Source organism: Watersipora subatra, chromosome 8 (genome assembly GCF_963576615.1).
Source record: "Watersipora subatra chromosome 8, tzWatSuba1.1, whole genome shotgun sequence".
Classification (NCBI taxonomy): domain Eukaryota; kingdom Metazoa; phylum Bryozoa; class Gymnolaemata; order Cheilostomatida; family Watersiporidae; genus Watersipora; species Watersipora subatra.
The window spans coordinates 47777232-47794075 of NC_088715.1; the positions used below are offsets into that span (position 1 = coordinate 47777232).

The following is a 16844-nucleotide window of genomic DNA, read 5'->3' on the forward strand; positions in this document are numbered from 1 at the left end:
CTCGCAGTGTCTTCACCTTAAAACAACAGTTTAAACAGGATCATCTGTTTTTCGGCATTAAAGAAAATGATTCGATGAAATGATGCGACCGAAGATATTTCTATGAATAACCTTTACCCAGTTAGCCTTTGTCAAACTTTAAACTTAGTTAGAATGTATGTTTGCAGGATCTAACTTTAAGCATACATGTATAATTTAAACAAGCATTTTTAATGCAACACCATAAAATAATTGAAAACTATATCAGGCTAGTAATTTCTAGTAATTTCTTGTTTAACGCGGTCTTGATACGTCGATATTAATTATAAAAAATTTGCGCATTCACAATGGAATCTTTGCTACTACTTATTTTGAGGCTAAAACTTTGAAACAATTTTGATTACGCGCGGTTTCTCGCTATATGTGCAAGAAGCGCAAATGGCACCGAGTAAAAGTTTTGCTTTGCTAAAAAATTATTTAGATGCTAATATCGACTAGCTCAGCTGTGCAGAAGAAGAGTTGAAGTCAGAAGACACTGTAGAAGGTATTGAACAGCCAGAAGAATATGAAAGGGTTTTAAATGAAAGCAACAATCAGAACGTAACTAGCCGAACAAACGGTGCTATTTTTTAACAAATGTCAATTTTGGTTTCTGAACGTATTACAAATATGGTTTGTTTATGTCACTTATTCTTCAATAGATATTTGTAGGATTTGATAGATTGTTATTATAAAACTCATAAATATGCAGACTTACAGCATATTATTTGATAGCATCATTGTGATTATATAAACTCGGCTTACAATGGATTGATGCTCATAACTCCTCTTCTATTGCACATAAAAAGCCAGTTCTGGCTGCAAACTGTAGCAAACATATCAATGAGTGCATTGATCATTTCTGCGACCTTGTTAAATATAGTTATAACATGAAGATATGCCTTCAAATTTAGATTGAAATGAATAACTTGAAAGCTCCAACAAATTGAACACAGGCTAGATCATCGCTTGTTAATTGCAAGCAATAGATATCAACTGGTAGAGAGACATGTATTACCTGTCCCGACCATATTTATTTAGAGATCTACGACAAGTTGGAGGTAAGTTAGCAGATTTATTGCATTCAAAAAGGCCAAAGTCACTCCGCCCAAAGGAGAGTACAAAATATAGGCGAAAATCATTGTACTAGCAAGGGTTAACTTTATCTTACGAAAATTCGGACGAAGTCTTTATAAAATATAACGACGCCCTTTATTTGAGCATCCTCTTTAATAAAGTGCTACTATGGAGGAGGGGTTGAAAAATAAAGCGCAATAGCGTTCAAATAAAGGTTTTACAGTAATCTAATTTTTTGACACACTTTAAATTTGGTATTGAATGATGCCATCAGAGAATCATTAAGCCAATTGTGACAAAGCAGCAAGCAAAAATATTCAAACACTCCTTATAAATTAAACATGCTAGCGTTAACCGCTAGCGTCAGTCAACGCAGCAATGCCAGCATATTTGCTTGAAATTTTGTAAGGGAACATGTGCCTTGAAACTGCGTTTATGCGATCACCCAGCATATTCATCTAACAATATAACTACACTTCAGCAATAGAAATGTGATAGCGCTAACTCCTGTTTGATTAACATTGCCTGTATTATTTCTGATTCCGATGCGATGCAGGTATGTATTGGAATTGGGTAAACTAGCAACATTCAGTAAGTTCCTATGATGAAATAAAACTTTGAACATTAAGCCATAAAAAATGAATTTCAATACACATCTATATGCTATATATATATATAGCGATGATGTTTGAAAGTTCTGCGAATCTGGCGCGAAAAAACTGGCATTCGGGGTATTAATCATTTTAATATTTACCATACAATATTAGTTTCGTGCTTTTAACCGGTGAAAGTTGGCTGAAAAACTAGAATGCTGTGATTTTAAACAGAGTACAACAATGAGACATTGATAAAACCAGCTCTCCTCACACCTCAGTCGAAGAACTAACTCTAGCATGTCGATGGGTCATTCATTATCTAACGGGTTGACTTATTTTCAATAATAAAAAACCGAATTCTCGGTACACCCTCACAATCCTCCATACACCCTCACAATCTTCGATGTACCCTCACAATCTTCGATGTACCCTCACAATCCTCAATGCAGCCTCATGGAAATTGGACCATTAATGTAGAGTATCACCCCATGCATATACAATACAGTGTTCAACTCAATTTACATACTATCAGTTACTTTTTTGGCAAAGCCACTCGGCAGCATGCAAACAAAAAACAAACTAAAAATTGACCCTTGGAGTTAGGCTGAATGTTTGTATAGCTTGTGGTCGCATAAGACACATCATAAAATTACAAACTGAACAAGAAATGATTCTAGCTAGTAATGCCCCATGCTTCAGTTGTCACTAAGTGTTGACTTTCCTTTCATACGACTAACTACATGTATTATTCCTGTACAACGAACTTTACTATTATAATGTTTCCATTATATGCCTGAGAAGAGACAATTAGGATGAACATATGCAACCTAACTGATAGGTTCAAGTTGAGGGTATCTTCACAAGCTGCCGAGCATTTTACAAGGCTGTCAACCCGTTTCTTTCACTAGCTATGTTTCCACAATGCGATTAATCCACAAATTTCTGTCATCCTCAAAACCGAAACAGAAACATTCCAGTCGAGCGAATTTTGTTACTCGCAACTTTTTATCGAACGTTTCACACTTACAAAAGATGGAAATGGCAATTGCGAATGATGCGCAAAAAAGTACAGCGCAAGCTATTCCATTTTAACAACTTTTTACACTTCAGGCATTTCTATTTCAATTCTAGCAATTCCGAGTGTGCCGCTATGACCTCTGGAGTAGAAATCCTTAATTTTTTACCTAAGCGCCTGAGTTAAACCACAACACATTTACGTGTTTGCAGATTAATCCGGGCACTTTGTTAAAACGGATAAATAATGGAAACACTTATCGCAAGTAACTCAATGAGCGCACAATTCCAAATTTGCATCATCCGCGCAATGGAAACATCGTGATGGAGAAGCTTTTTTTTTAGTCATTCAGAGCTATCAGTTTTCAGGCTATCTATAGTCAAAAAGTTAGTAGTACTTAATTTTCAGTTTTGGCTTTAAATTGAAATCAAGTTAAACTAACTTTAATTACAGCAAACTGATATGAAGTACCACAGTAGATATTTCATAACATGTGCTTTTGAACTAACTTGGATATCGTGACCGCAGTTTACACCTTGAATGATTACCAATGCTAATCGTTTACACCTTCAAAAATTACCAATGCTAATCGTCGAGAACTCATTCACTGGATTCACAGAATTATTAATTTCTGAAATGATAAACATAGGAAAAGCTTTTGAATAAAAAATCCCTAGTTTGCACATTTTTAAGTAACAACAATATATGCTAGAAAATGGATTCTTTAATACACCGAGCCAGGTAAGTTTAAAAGATTTTACCATTTGAAAGATGCTTTTTCTTATCGATCTTTGCAATCGACCTGTGCAATCGGCCTGTGCAATCGACCTGTGCAATCAAACTGTGCAATCGACCTGTGCAATCGAGCTGTGTAATTGACCTGTGCAATCGACCTGTGTATTAGGCCTGCATAATCGGCCTGGGTAGTCGGCCTGTGTAATAGGCCTGTGTAATCGGCCCGTGTAATCGACCTGCATAATCGACCTGAGCAATCGACCTGCATAATCGAACTGGTCAATTGACCAGTGTAATCGACCCGTATAACCGACCTGCGTAATAGAGCTGCGTAATCGACCAGGGCAATCGACCAGTGTAATCGACCTGTATAATCGACCCGTGTAATCAAACTATGTAATCGACCTGTATAATCGACCTGTGTAATTGATCTGTGTAATCGACCTGTATAATCGACTTGTGTAATAATCCTGTGTAATCGACCTGCGTAATCGACCTGTATAATCGACCTGTGTAACTGATGGATTTCCAAAAGTTGTGGAATAATCTTTATTATAACAAGAATGATGCTCAGGATATTGAAAATTCTCATGTGACGGAAGAGTTATAAGAACAGACTCACTACAGCCTATTTAATGTGCAAAAGCAGGCAACTCCACGCCATGCTGGGTCAATCAGTATAATCTTACAACTTTCGATTTCTATATAAATGCTCCACTATCAATCTCATTGGAAACTCTAAAATGCACCTTTGCATACATTAAGGACAATCGCCATCAACCAATGTGTTCATGGATTGTCGTAAAAGCAGTGTAGCAATTTGCAATGAAAATCTATTTTTGAAATAAAAAAATCTCGAGCTATGGCAAGCTTACTGCTACTAATGAGCGAATATTCCATTCAACTTAAGTTTTATTTAAAATAGAGATGCTGTTGGATTCCGAATGCATATCCTCTGAGGCACATGAAAAACATATCCATATGTATCGCTGACTGGGTGCACACACATAAACCTGGAGTTGTCATCTCATGATGCTTTTAAAACTTCAGCTAATTTATCAAAATTATAAACTGGATTAAAACCACTTGAACAACCCAGCACCGCCATTATAACTCTATAGTGATATAACAATCATTTAGCTTGTGACTTTAATATGACAGGCATCTAAGGGCTTTCCATACATACCCTAGAAGGTACGTAAAACAAAATGTCGAAATGGTCGTAAATGTATCTATCATGGAATTGGGTACACAAAATACATTCATTTAGTTCTATCATATCCATAAAAATGGTATTTTAGACGCTAATATGATTAACAATGGTAATGATTATTGATGAACTCAAAATTTTTTAAATAAATCAATTTATACATCCGCTTAGTCCACAATCTTGGAGTTATCTCTAGTATCTCTAGTTGTCATTGCTAATTAATTAAAACATTTATAAAGATCTCAGGCTAAAGGGCTAATAAAACCGCCACATATACGCGCCTCCCGCTGCCAGTGAACTCTACCAGACGTAGTTATAGCGTACCATTGGGTACCCTAATCAGGACCCAAACTAAAATTCTGAGGTGAATGAAATTCAAACGCCCCATATTCAGGTAGAAGTACCTGACCTAATGCTTTGAAACTTCAAAAGCATCCGAAAAGTTTAAAAGAAAGAATTACACACGTGTGATGTTATCTGACTACATGGAGAGGTGCCTCTACGTACTTCAGTAAAATTATCTATTGTATTGAGGCTTGGGGAAATGCACCACGGAGTCACCTAAATAAAATTTTGGTAATTCAAAATCGATTATTGAGAATAATTTTTAATAGACCTATCATACTTCTGATCTTTACAAAAAAGCAAATATTCTACCTATTCATGAATTATATCTTTTACGTATTTGCACATTGGCTCATTCTGAATTTAAAAGCTATATTAAATCTAAGCCAGATCCACCTTATGAAAACTCCCAAACTAGCATCTTTAGTCTGCTGCAGCTCCTAGCCAAGGATAAGTTTATCTGATAGTGTGTCAGATCTGAGTGTTTTACATGGCCTTTTGAGTATGGCCATGACAAACTATTTAGAAGGGCTAGTAACTTTTTGTTGAGTGTTTTACTTCATCCAACAGGCTGCGCAGATTCATGTTGATGTCCTGTTTAGTCTCCAGTAATCCGACCCATGATACAGGTTGCATTGGTTTTCAGGATTATTCGACAGCAAGTACAAGTATGTGACCGAATAAAACTACAAAGTTCCAAGACTGCTTAATGAGGTATGATGTTTATTTCCATAAAATTGAGCTTAGTCTGCATAAATCTTAGAACCATCAACCGTGACTCAAGCCAGTCGGGCTACACAATGACTATCCACCATGACTCAAGCCAGCCTGGCTACACCATGACTATCAACCATGACTCAAGCCAGTCAGGCTACACCATGACTATCAACCATGACTCAAGCCAGCCTGGCTACACCATGACTATCAACCATGACTCAAGCCAACTGGTCTACACCATGACTATCAACCATGACTCAAGCCAGCCAGGCTACACCATGACTATCAACCATGACTCAAGCCAGCCAGGCTACACCATGACTATCAACCATGACAGAAGTTAGTGATCGAAGTACTGCGTATCATGGAAGCATAGTGTATGACAGAAGTTAGTAACAGCTGAAACTAAATGGCTTCAACTAGCACTAGTTTTGTTTAGCTACTAAACATGTCACATGGTTACGAGAAACATAGAATCGTGATAAGATAAACGATGAACTATTATAAAAAGTGAGTAGTCAGTCTGGCTTTATGATGAGAAAATAATTTAACATACAGAATTTATTGCACCATAGGTCACACTTGAGCATAAATATTTTTAAAAAATCGACTGATCTTTAATAAGGAGCTCCCTGTGTGTGGACTGAGTTATAAAATCTGGTGTGTGCCTTTGGTAGGTGCACTACGGTCACCGCTCCACTGACCATTTCTTGCTAAAACAATGAAAACTCCTGCTAAGTACATGTATATAAAAGGAAGTTGCTGCTAATTAGTAATTACTTGTTTAAAAAGACCTAAAATAGCACTCGTAAAGTGACATGCTTTTGAGGATCGGTTTAAACTAGGAGGCAACAGCAGACACCCACCTTATATGGGTGGATTGTGAACGCATGGGCCAAGGTAAAGCCAGCCTACACCGTCAGAGCTTTCAAGAAAGCCAACGTCAATGTTAAACCGCAACCGGCCAGCGAGTCTAAGACAACGATGAGGAGAAACTTAGAACGTTGGAAGAGGAGTGAATATTTTATCTAATTTCGTTGACTAAGTTCACCGTTTTGCTTATGTTACTTTATACATGTATTTAAAATGTGTCTTATAACACGGATGGCTTTATCTATTGGTTAAGTACAGAAATAGACCATGGAATAGAAACTCTTTGAATAGAGCAGCTGTGGTCTAGTGGTCTAGAAGGCCTGACTCGCAAACAGTAGTGGAGGTTCAATTCCCCAAAAAGGCCACTAGTGGAGACATGAATGACATCCCACCTTAAATTGCTCTCTGCAACTGGACATGTTTCAAGTCATTGAGGTTCCCTTGCCGGTGGAATCAGACATGATTAACCAAGATTACAGAGCTATAATGTTTATTCAACAATGCTCTTAAGAACACACACAGCCTCTGCTTGCAGTGAGCTAAACAGACATCATCCTTGATCTTCAAAAGATTGCTCACTCCTGCATATGCAGTTCAGCCTTCCATAAAATATCTTGAATAGTTATAGACCAATACCACAGGAGCACCTAGCATAGTAGGCTTCCCTGATGATAGGCATGTTGGTGCTTCTTGTAAGCGCTAGTAATCATGACACGAGATCTTTTGGTGATATCCATTGTTTGTAATATATGATAACGGGCTACTTGCTGGTTACAGAAACGTTACACTAGAACTGATAAGAGTTTCACTATTGGATGGATTCATGGGACGTCCTGCAGTCAGTAGATTAATCTCTGTGTCAATCGCGTTTCGCGAAAATGGAAAGTACAAAATAATCCTAAATTAATATATTTACAGCAAGATCTCTATTTGAACGCCGCCTCTAATAGAACGCCACTAAAGAGCTAAGCTAAAAAATAAAGCGCCATGGCATTTAAATAAAGTTTTACGATAGTCATGATAAATATTTTTCATTCATACCACAATAGAGAGGTACACACAGAAAATCCAAAAGCTTTCGTAGAAGTTAAAAAATATATATAACAAAAAAGAACTCTTAGTGTAGTGCATTTCCCTGTGACGTAATCACTGTTTTGATTGTGTGGATGATGCAGACTTGGAATCGCATGTATGCCGAGCTAACATGCGATACGTGACTCAATGGACATTCGTGTGCTGCAAATTAATGCGGACGCTTTGTTAAAAAAGATAAGGAATTCTATGCCTACGGTCATAGTGCCCCACTCCTGTCTCATCAAATCGAAATAGAAACGAGACTTAAGCATGAAAAATGTTTAAAATTGAATAGCAGCCGCAACATTTTCTTGCGCATCATTCACAAGTATTATTTCTAACTTCCGCAAACATGAAACTATTGATAACACTTACGAGTAACATAACGCGCTTGACTTGCAGGCTCTTTTCGTTTCCATCTTGCTGGGAACACAAACTGGTGAAGTTGCCATGTCATGGAAAAATAGTAAAGATTTAAACCCAAAGCAGCAGTTAGTCCCACCAGTCAGGAAAAGTAAAAATAGGCTTAGGTTGGTTATGAAACGTGACAGGTAGCCAGAGATTGACTGCCCTACTTAAGCTAAAAGGAAGGTGCATAAATTAAAATCACTACAAATCGAAGCTTCCAAGAATGGTCATTCATAGCATGAGAATGTGTGATACTATGAAAAGTTGACAATCTACAAAAATGTTTCTCTGTGATGCTTGTCCTTTAATGAATGGATTTTTGTGGACATGTTATCCTTCAAATGTTTAAATTAGGAGAGCAATACTTATATTGTACTTCAGATAGTGGGGGAGCCATTACCGTAATTCCTTGCTACTTTGCCGTACATCGCTTGAGGTTTTAGTACTTAGCGGGGTAAAAAAATACCCATTAGAAAATTAAAGAAAAATAACTAAAATCTCTTTCATACTCTGGCCCAGTGACATCCTTCCACAAGCATCATTGTGGTAGCAGTCACCACAGTTCCCTGTTTTTCTGGTTATGTTTAGAAAGTGTAAAAGTTTAAAGTACTTGTAAAACTCTTCATTTCTCTTAAATGCCCTTGACCCACAAAATCGCCTAATGAATCGTCTGAAGACAATGCTTACGATAACTGAGAAAGGAGATTATTAGATACGAGGAATTACCGTTACTATCCACGGCAGTTTGTCATTATAAAATGGGATTTAACATACTTTGAATTTATAACTACCACGACAAACCATGTACAACAAAAAGTTCAAATATAAGTAACCACAAAAAAGTTGAACTTGTGAACTGATGATATATCGGAATTATAAAACAACATGAAAATGTGATCAACTGTTTGTAGTATCAAACCCACTTGGTCTAGGCATACAACAATCATGTAAAACTAACGACATTGGTTTACATATGATCTTGTCTGACTACAAAAGTCTTCAAAGGAGGTTTTACTTTAAGAAAAAATATCGTCCAAGTATGGAAACTCAATGAATATGTCACTTGGTTGGTAATTCTCAAATGAATAATGGGGGCATTACCCACTTATTTGAATTCATGCATAACAATTTGCAACAAAGAATATGCCAACTATCATCTTTCCTTGTCAAACTTTGAAGGATGACTGCCTAGCCACTGACTGCCCTTATAACGCTTGATAAACATACAAATGTACGCCATCTTCCTGCACTAATTACTAGGCATGTGTGATCTGTGTTTAATATCCTGAATGATATGGGCGTTACGATATTGTATTACATTGCTTCAAAGTAGGATAAGCGTTGGCAATCACCCTACACCGCTGGCAAGGTTTGGGATATTATTTGTTTGTAATCAATGCCGTTGCTTAGAGGCATGTAAATGTTTTGCGAGGAAACTACAGAGTGTTATCACATATCTAAGATGTAACAACTTACAACCTCTACTGTTCAACTAACTCTCTCTGATCTTTAACTATAACTTATACTGTTCAACTAACTCTCTTCCTCTGCTCTTTAACTATAACTTATACTGTTCAACTAACTCTCTTCCTCTGCTCTTTAACTATAACTTATACTGTTCAACTAACTCTCTTCCTCTGATCTTCAACTATAACTTATACTGTTCAACTAACTCTCTTCCTCTGATCTTCAACTATAACTTATACTGTTCAACTAACTCTCTTCCTCTGATCTTCAACTATAACTTATACTGTTCAACTAACTCTCTCTGATCTTCAACTATAACTTATACTGTTCAACTAACTCTCTTCCTCTGATCTTTAACTATAACTTATACTGTTCAACTAACTCTCTCTGATCTTCAACTATAACTTATACTGTTCAACTAACTCTCTCTGATCTTCAACTATAACTTATACTGTTCAACTAACTCTCTTCCTCTGATCTTTAACTATAACTTATACTGTTCAACTAACTCTCTTCCTCTGATCTTTAACTATAACTTATACTGTTCAACTAACTCTCTTCCTCTGATCTTTAACTATAACTTATGCTGTTCAACTAACTCTCTCTGATCTTTAACTATAACTTATACTGTTCAACTAACTCTCTCTGATCTTTAACTATAACTTATACTGTTCAACTAACTCTCTTCCTCTGATCTTTAACTATAACTTATACTGTTCAACTAACTCTCTTCCTCTGCTCTTTAACTATAACTTATACTGTTCAACTAACTCTCTTCCTCTGATCTTCAACTATAACTTATACTGTTCAACTAACTCTCTTCCTCTGATCTTTAACTATAACTTATACTGTTCAACTAACTCTCTTCCTCTGATCTTTAACTATAACTTATACTGTTCAACTAACTCTCTTCCTCTGATCTTTAACTATAACTTATACTGTTCAACTAACTCTCTTCCTCTGATCTTTAACTATAACTTATGCTGTTCAACTAACTCTCTCTGATCTTTAACTATAACTTATACTGTTCAACTAACTCTCTCTGATCTTTAACTATAACTTATACTGTTCAACTAACTCTCTTCCTCTGCTCTTTAACTATAACTTATACTGTTCAACTAACTCTCTTCCTCTGCTCTTTAACTATAACTTATACTGTTCAACTAACTCTCTTCCTCTGATCTTCAACTATAACTTATACTGTTCAACTAACTCTCTTCCTCTGATCTTCAACTATAACTTATACTGTTCAACTAACTCTCTTCCTCTGATCTTCAACTATAACTTATACTGTTCAACTAACTCTCTCTGATCTTCAACTATAACTTATACTGTTCAACTAACTCTCTTCCTCTGATCTTTAACTATAACTTATACTGTTCAACTAACTCTCTCTGATCTTCAACTATAACTTATACTGTTCAACTAACTCTCTCTGATCTTCAACTATAACTTATACTGTTCAACTAACTCTCTTCCTCTGATCTTTAACTATAACTTATACTGTTCAACTAACTCTCTTCCTCTGATCTTTAACTATAACTTATGCTGTTCAACTAACTCTCTCTGATCTTTAACTATAACTTATACTGTTCAACTAACTCTCTCTGATCTTCAACTATAACTTATACTGTTCAACTAACTCTCTTCCTCTGATCTTTAACTATAACTTATACTGTTCAACTAACTCTCTCTGATCTTCAACTATAACTTATACTGTTCAACTAACTCTCTTCCTCTGATCTTCAACTATAACTTATACTGTTCAACTAACTCTCTTCCTCTGATCTTTAACTATAACTTATACTGTTCAACTAACTCTCTTCCTCTGATCTTTAACTATAACTTATACTGTTCAACTAACTCTCTTCCTCTGATCTTTAACTATAACTTATACTGTTCAACTAACTCTCTTCCTCTGATCTTTAACTATAACTTATACTGTTCAACTAACTCTCTTCCTCTGATCTTTAACTATAACTTATACTGTTCAACTAACTCTCTTCCTCTGATCTTTAACTATAACTTATACTGTTCAACTAACTCTCTTCCTCTGATCTTCAACTATAACTTATACTGTTCAACTAACTCTCTCTGATCTTTAACTATAACTTATACTGTTCAACTAACTCTCTTCCTCTGATCTTTAACTATAACTTATACTGTTCAAATAACTCTCTTCCTCTGATCTTCAACTATAACTTATACTGTTCAAATAACTCTCTTCCTCTGATCTTCAACTATAACTTATACTGTTCAACTAACTCGGGTGTTTCCATTGCAGTTTGTTAGTCATAAGTAGAGCTCCAACTGCTATTGAATAATACGCACACCTTCCACCTCCACAACACGCACATATTCCACCTCCACAACACGCACCTATTCCACCTCCACAACACACACATATTCCACCTCCACAACACGCACATATTCCACCTCCACAACACGCACATATTCCACCTCCACAACATGCACATCTTCCACCTCCACAACACGCACACCTTCCACCTTCACAACACGCACACCTTCCACCTCCACAACACGAGCATTGATGTGTTCTGATCACATCGCCACTAAAACCAGCATATATTTATAGTAGTTTATTTGGGGCACTTGATGTACATGCACAACCTTTTATTAGCAACAGCAACCATCAACAAAATGATGTGTTCAGTTACGTGTCCAACGGAAAATGATAAAACAGAAAAGAGGAATTATTGAGTGAGTTGGCCATAAGTGACTTAACCAAAGTTTATAATTAAATATTATTGCGCACAAGTCGAGATAGTGAATTGAAGGTTGATAGTACTAAAAAATCAACACTAAGAGAAAAATCGTTTCTAGCGAGTAAACTTGTTTGGATGTCTATACAAAGCGCCTGCCTTTGCCATCAGAAATGGTCACGAATGTGGTTTCAACTGCCTCAACTCACCAATTTGCCCATTCTGACCCTCTTCGTATATTTAGAATAATTTTATACCGTGTGCTCTTCATTCTTGAATTATGTTACAGCTGAGCAGAATTGCTGCATTTTGAAAACTTGACAACAACGTTATTGTGGTACTACCTTTTAAGTGTAATAAAAAACATGATTGACATTTTGAACTGTAACTTTTTAATCAAAAGGCCTTTAGCTTGAACAGATATCATGAAAAAAGATAGGAAACTGACATCATGCACCATCTATTGCGTAGCCACAGAAGCATTGGCAAGATGTCTATTAGCAATTAGTGATGTGATAAAACAATGATCTCTTCAATCATTGCTTTATGTAGTGCAAACATGAAACATCTTGTTTCCTTGATTGAAAACACTGATCATGAGAGAAGAGTAATTGATATCAGCTTTATACGCATGTTCATACTCAAGCCAATAGACTGTTCAGTTCTTGTATAACCAGATCTGATTTTTGCTGATAGTACAGTAAAAGTCGGTAGTAGTTAATCACTACAATCAGATGTCATAAATTAATTTCTATCATTGAAGCACAATGTTACAGCAAATAAATCGATTACCAAACAGTCCACGAAAAACTGAAGACCAAAAACCAGAGCGGAAGAAGTAGAATATGAGGCCTAACAGTACAATAGTACAAGAGTCAATATTGGAATGACTGCTTTGCAAAACACAGGAGGCACAATACTTGGCCAGATATACCAATACAATGAAACAGCACCTTACAAAGTTTGTAATGTAAATTATACTATATATTTGAGTAGAAGTTTTTAATAGTTTTGATTTTGAACAATTTTTATTTAAGCTATACTATGTTACATTAGAGCAAATTAGTCTTTATTGCAAATCAAATTGCATTTCTGTTCACTATTAAGGCTTCAATTTACAACACATGAACAAATGTAACTATCAAGCACTGCCGATACACACAGCATTGCTGTCATTCACTACTGCATCTCAATTGGTCAGCGAATCAAGCAATATATTTTTCAGTGTGTTTCGGCCTTTAATACGAATGGATGCACTAAATGATTGTGAGATGCAATTTAGTTATTTGTTTAGATTAATTGTCAACGGTGATTAGCTTATACGGCTTCAGGGCTGCTTCATCCAGTCCAACAGCATAGTAAATGCTTAATCAGAAATAAGGAATTTCACTTTGAACACTAACTGCAATCTAAACAAAATATGCATAACCAGAAATAGTCACACGATGATGGCAGTAAAGTATTGGGCCGGCATGACAAAGTAGTGTGATCCTCTATTTGTCAATCGAATGTGATAAATCATTCCAAACTCGCATCAGTGGATTATGAAGACTGAAAAGCCTATTTGATCCAGTCAGGAAGGTACATTAATGCACAAAAATTGCGGAACAGATGATTCAAGATATGAAGTAGGGCATAAAATAAAACATCTAAAAATATCGTGCCTACCATTCTGGGCTTCATGATTAAGCTACTTGGTAGAGGCACTGCTCATATACAAGGTTGTCACCATTCAAAAGTTTTTAAGAACAAATCTTTTGGTCATTTTCACATATGAAAACCTCAACACTCAAATTAAAGTTAATGTTTTTCTCGCATTCCTCTATTCCAAAAAAATAAATTGTGAAATTTAATTCACAGATAATTTGACATCAAAAAAGGATATGGAGTTATGTAGGGACATGTTTGCATCATGGTTTTAAGCATGTTTTTGTAACTGCATACATAGCGCTGTACAAAAAGCTGTTGTAGTTTGCACAAAGTAAACAATCATTTTGAGCTTCTCCGGGCTTGATAAGGACTAAAAAGATTTTAAAATTAGTAAAGCATTAAATTATTCACATGTAAATCTAGTCGAATTCTGTTTTTTTTTCATTTAAAATATCCTTGTGTTCACTAGATGTTTGTGCAAATATTGGTTCAACATCTGTTTATTAATACAATGCAGCACCTGCTAATATATCTACTTACAAGATGTGTGTTCAAAAGGGCCTAAATCCCTGTTACAAACCGGCTTTGGATGACCTACTTTTTAGCAATGCATGTCATTTCTAGCAGCACTAAAGTGTCATAAATGTTTATATAAAATGTGTATATAGTGTAACTCCATCCGACATATACCGCAAGGTGGTTACATAGAATCGGTAAAAATGACACACCACTACCATTATACCATGAGTTGTCATCTCTTGCAAGACCTAACAAACTGTTGAATCAACATATCTAAAGGTGCTTTATAATTTGCTTAAAAATGAATTAAAGAAAATCTATCGGTAATGAAATTACTTACTGGTAGAAGTATCTGCTGATCCCGCAAGAAGTTCCCTTCTTGAACAGCAGTTCCAATGACGATCTACCAGTGTTCCGCTCTATTAGACAAAAAGATGCTTCGTGAGACACCAAATTTACAAAATTATCAATGTCATGTCTTGAGCCAACAGAATACAAAAAGTAGTCTATTTTTAGAAAAGATGTAATAAAATAAGATGTAAATAGATTATTTACAGACTGAACGACCCTACAAAATCTTTTTCCTGTAATTTGCTCAACATAATGACCAGACCATACAGAAAAAAACATGCACTATCCAAATTTGAAATCGCTTCAAAACATTGACTTTTCTACAATCTCTTAGATCTCAAAAGCAATAAAAACCTCAACTGATCTCAACAACAAATACCTCTTGAATAATTTGAACAAAGAGGCAAATGAGAAAAACAAAATGCTTATGTAGACATGCTCAAAAAGCTTCTAGTCCTAATACCATAATACCATAATACCATAACAAAGTGTAACATAGCACAGCCTTGGTGTCAATTCTTAGTCATGGCTGATTTGCGTAGATTTAGTATAATTAGCCAAAGCTGTATGGTTAAATCTTGATTTCCCATCCTGGCCAAAAATGACCCTCATAGCCTTGGTGTGCAATTTTGATTAAGGCTACACAACGTGGACTTCGGTTCCAATATCAGCCAACTCGGCGTAACATAGCCTTGATATCCAATTTTAGCAAAGGTTAAATATTATGAACAGACTTATCCAAAATATAATTTCCAGGCACACCATCATCAGAATACCTGGCAGTGAAAACAGCATACCCGTACACCCATTTTTTAAATGCAAGTTAGTATATTAAAGTTGCAAAGTTATTGAAGGTGACAAACATGCAGTTTTCATTGTTCAAAATGAAAATAAATGAGTTTAAAAGATTAAGTTGCCACAAAATAAACAAGCATATGTCATCCTTTAAGTTATCCAAAGTCATAGATTTATTAATAAAGCTTTCGTATTTCAACCTAGAAGTGATGCTTTAAGATTCACTAAAATGCTTATTAATAAGTTGTGGCAAAGAGTAGAATGCAGCTATTTTCACCACCATGAAAAACTTTTTGAGAAGCAAAAGCTGCAATAGCGTTTCCATATTTAGATTTAAGCTAAAAGTTAGTTGGTGCTTCCTTGATCAGCCCTTTGAGCAATGGTAATGCAATAGTGAATATAAATGTATTTTGAGCAAAATCTTGGTGAATTTTTATTGTAACTAAAATGTGAAAGTTTACAGTTGCAACGTTTAAGATTGATAAAAGTTCATTTAAAAAAATGAAGGAACCTAAAAATTCAAGTGTGGTGATTAAAACCTAGATTTTCTCTGACAACTTCTTAATTTAAACCAAGTTATTAAACATTAGGTTCAAAGTTATAGAGAATAAAATGCTTCTAGCACCAAATCTCAAAAATTAAACAGCTACTAAATTGAAAAAATGTTAGGCTACATTAAACCACCAAGCTAAACAATTGTGTAATGCAAAATGCGTTAATGCTAAATTACTTCGCTGAAAAGAGTACACCAAACAGATACTTATTATATACTTCATCACATTTATAAAAAAAAACAAGCAATTATGGTTATTTGATGGTGCCTTTTTTTCAGTTTCATCAGAGCTAGCAAATGGTCATAAAATGTTTAAGACTTGATTAACATTTAGTATGTAAAAAAGGTGCTCTGGTTTAACATTATTATACTATATCAATGTATGCTTATTTAAAACTGATTTTAAAAAACTGCTGCAAAGTTCAGCATTATGAACCTATGAACAGTTAGTAAGCCGACCTTGCTGTCGCGACTCGTTACGCGAATGAAGATTAATTCACTAATAACGATGTGTTTCCGGAAACTAGAACTGCAGAGCGATACTTGAGTATTTCGAGACAGCATGACAGACAAGTCGCTCATCGTTTTGACGCCAAGTGATTGTCAGGTGAGGTTATTTGATCGAACAAACAAGGCAAAACAACATTTGGGCAAACTGTTTAAATCGTACTCGAACAGGACAACATGTAAACAAAATATACTATGTTTTAATTGGCGA

The 16844-nt window shown here is 35.5% G+C and overlaps 1 protein-coding gene across 1 annotated transcript in view; it reads right to left on the reverse strand.

The window, feature by feature from the left end:
* Positions 1-16623, reverse strand: part of LOC137401807 (uncharacterized) — a 32992-nt gene extending 16369 nt beyond the window's left edge. Inside the window, exons 1-2 of the mRNA XM_068088288.1 lie at positions 16586-16623; positions 14768-14846 (exon numbers count right to left, since the gene is read on the reverse strand). The gene's annotated coding sequence lies outside the window, so the exon portion shown is untranslated. The remainder of the gene's footprint in view (positions 1-14767; positions 14847-16585) is intronic.
* Positions 16624-16844: the final 221 nt, after the last annotated feature.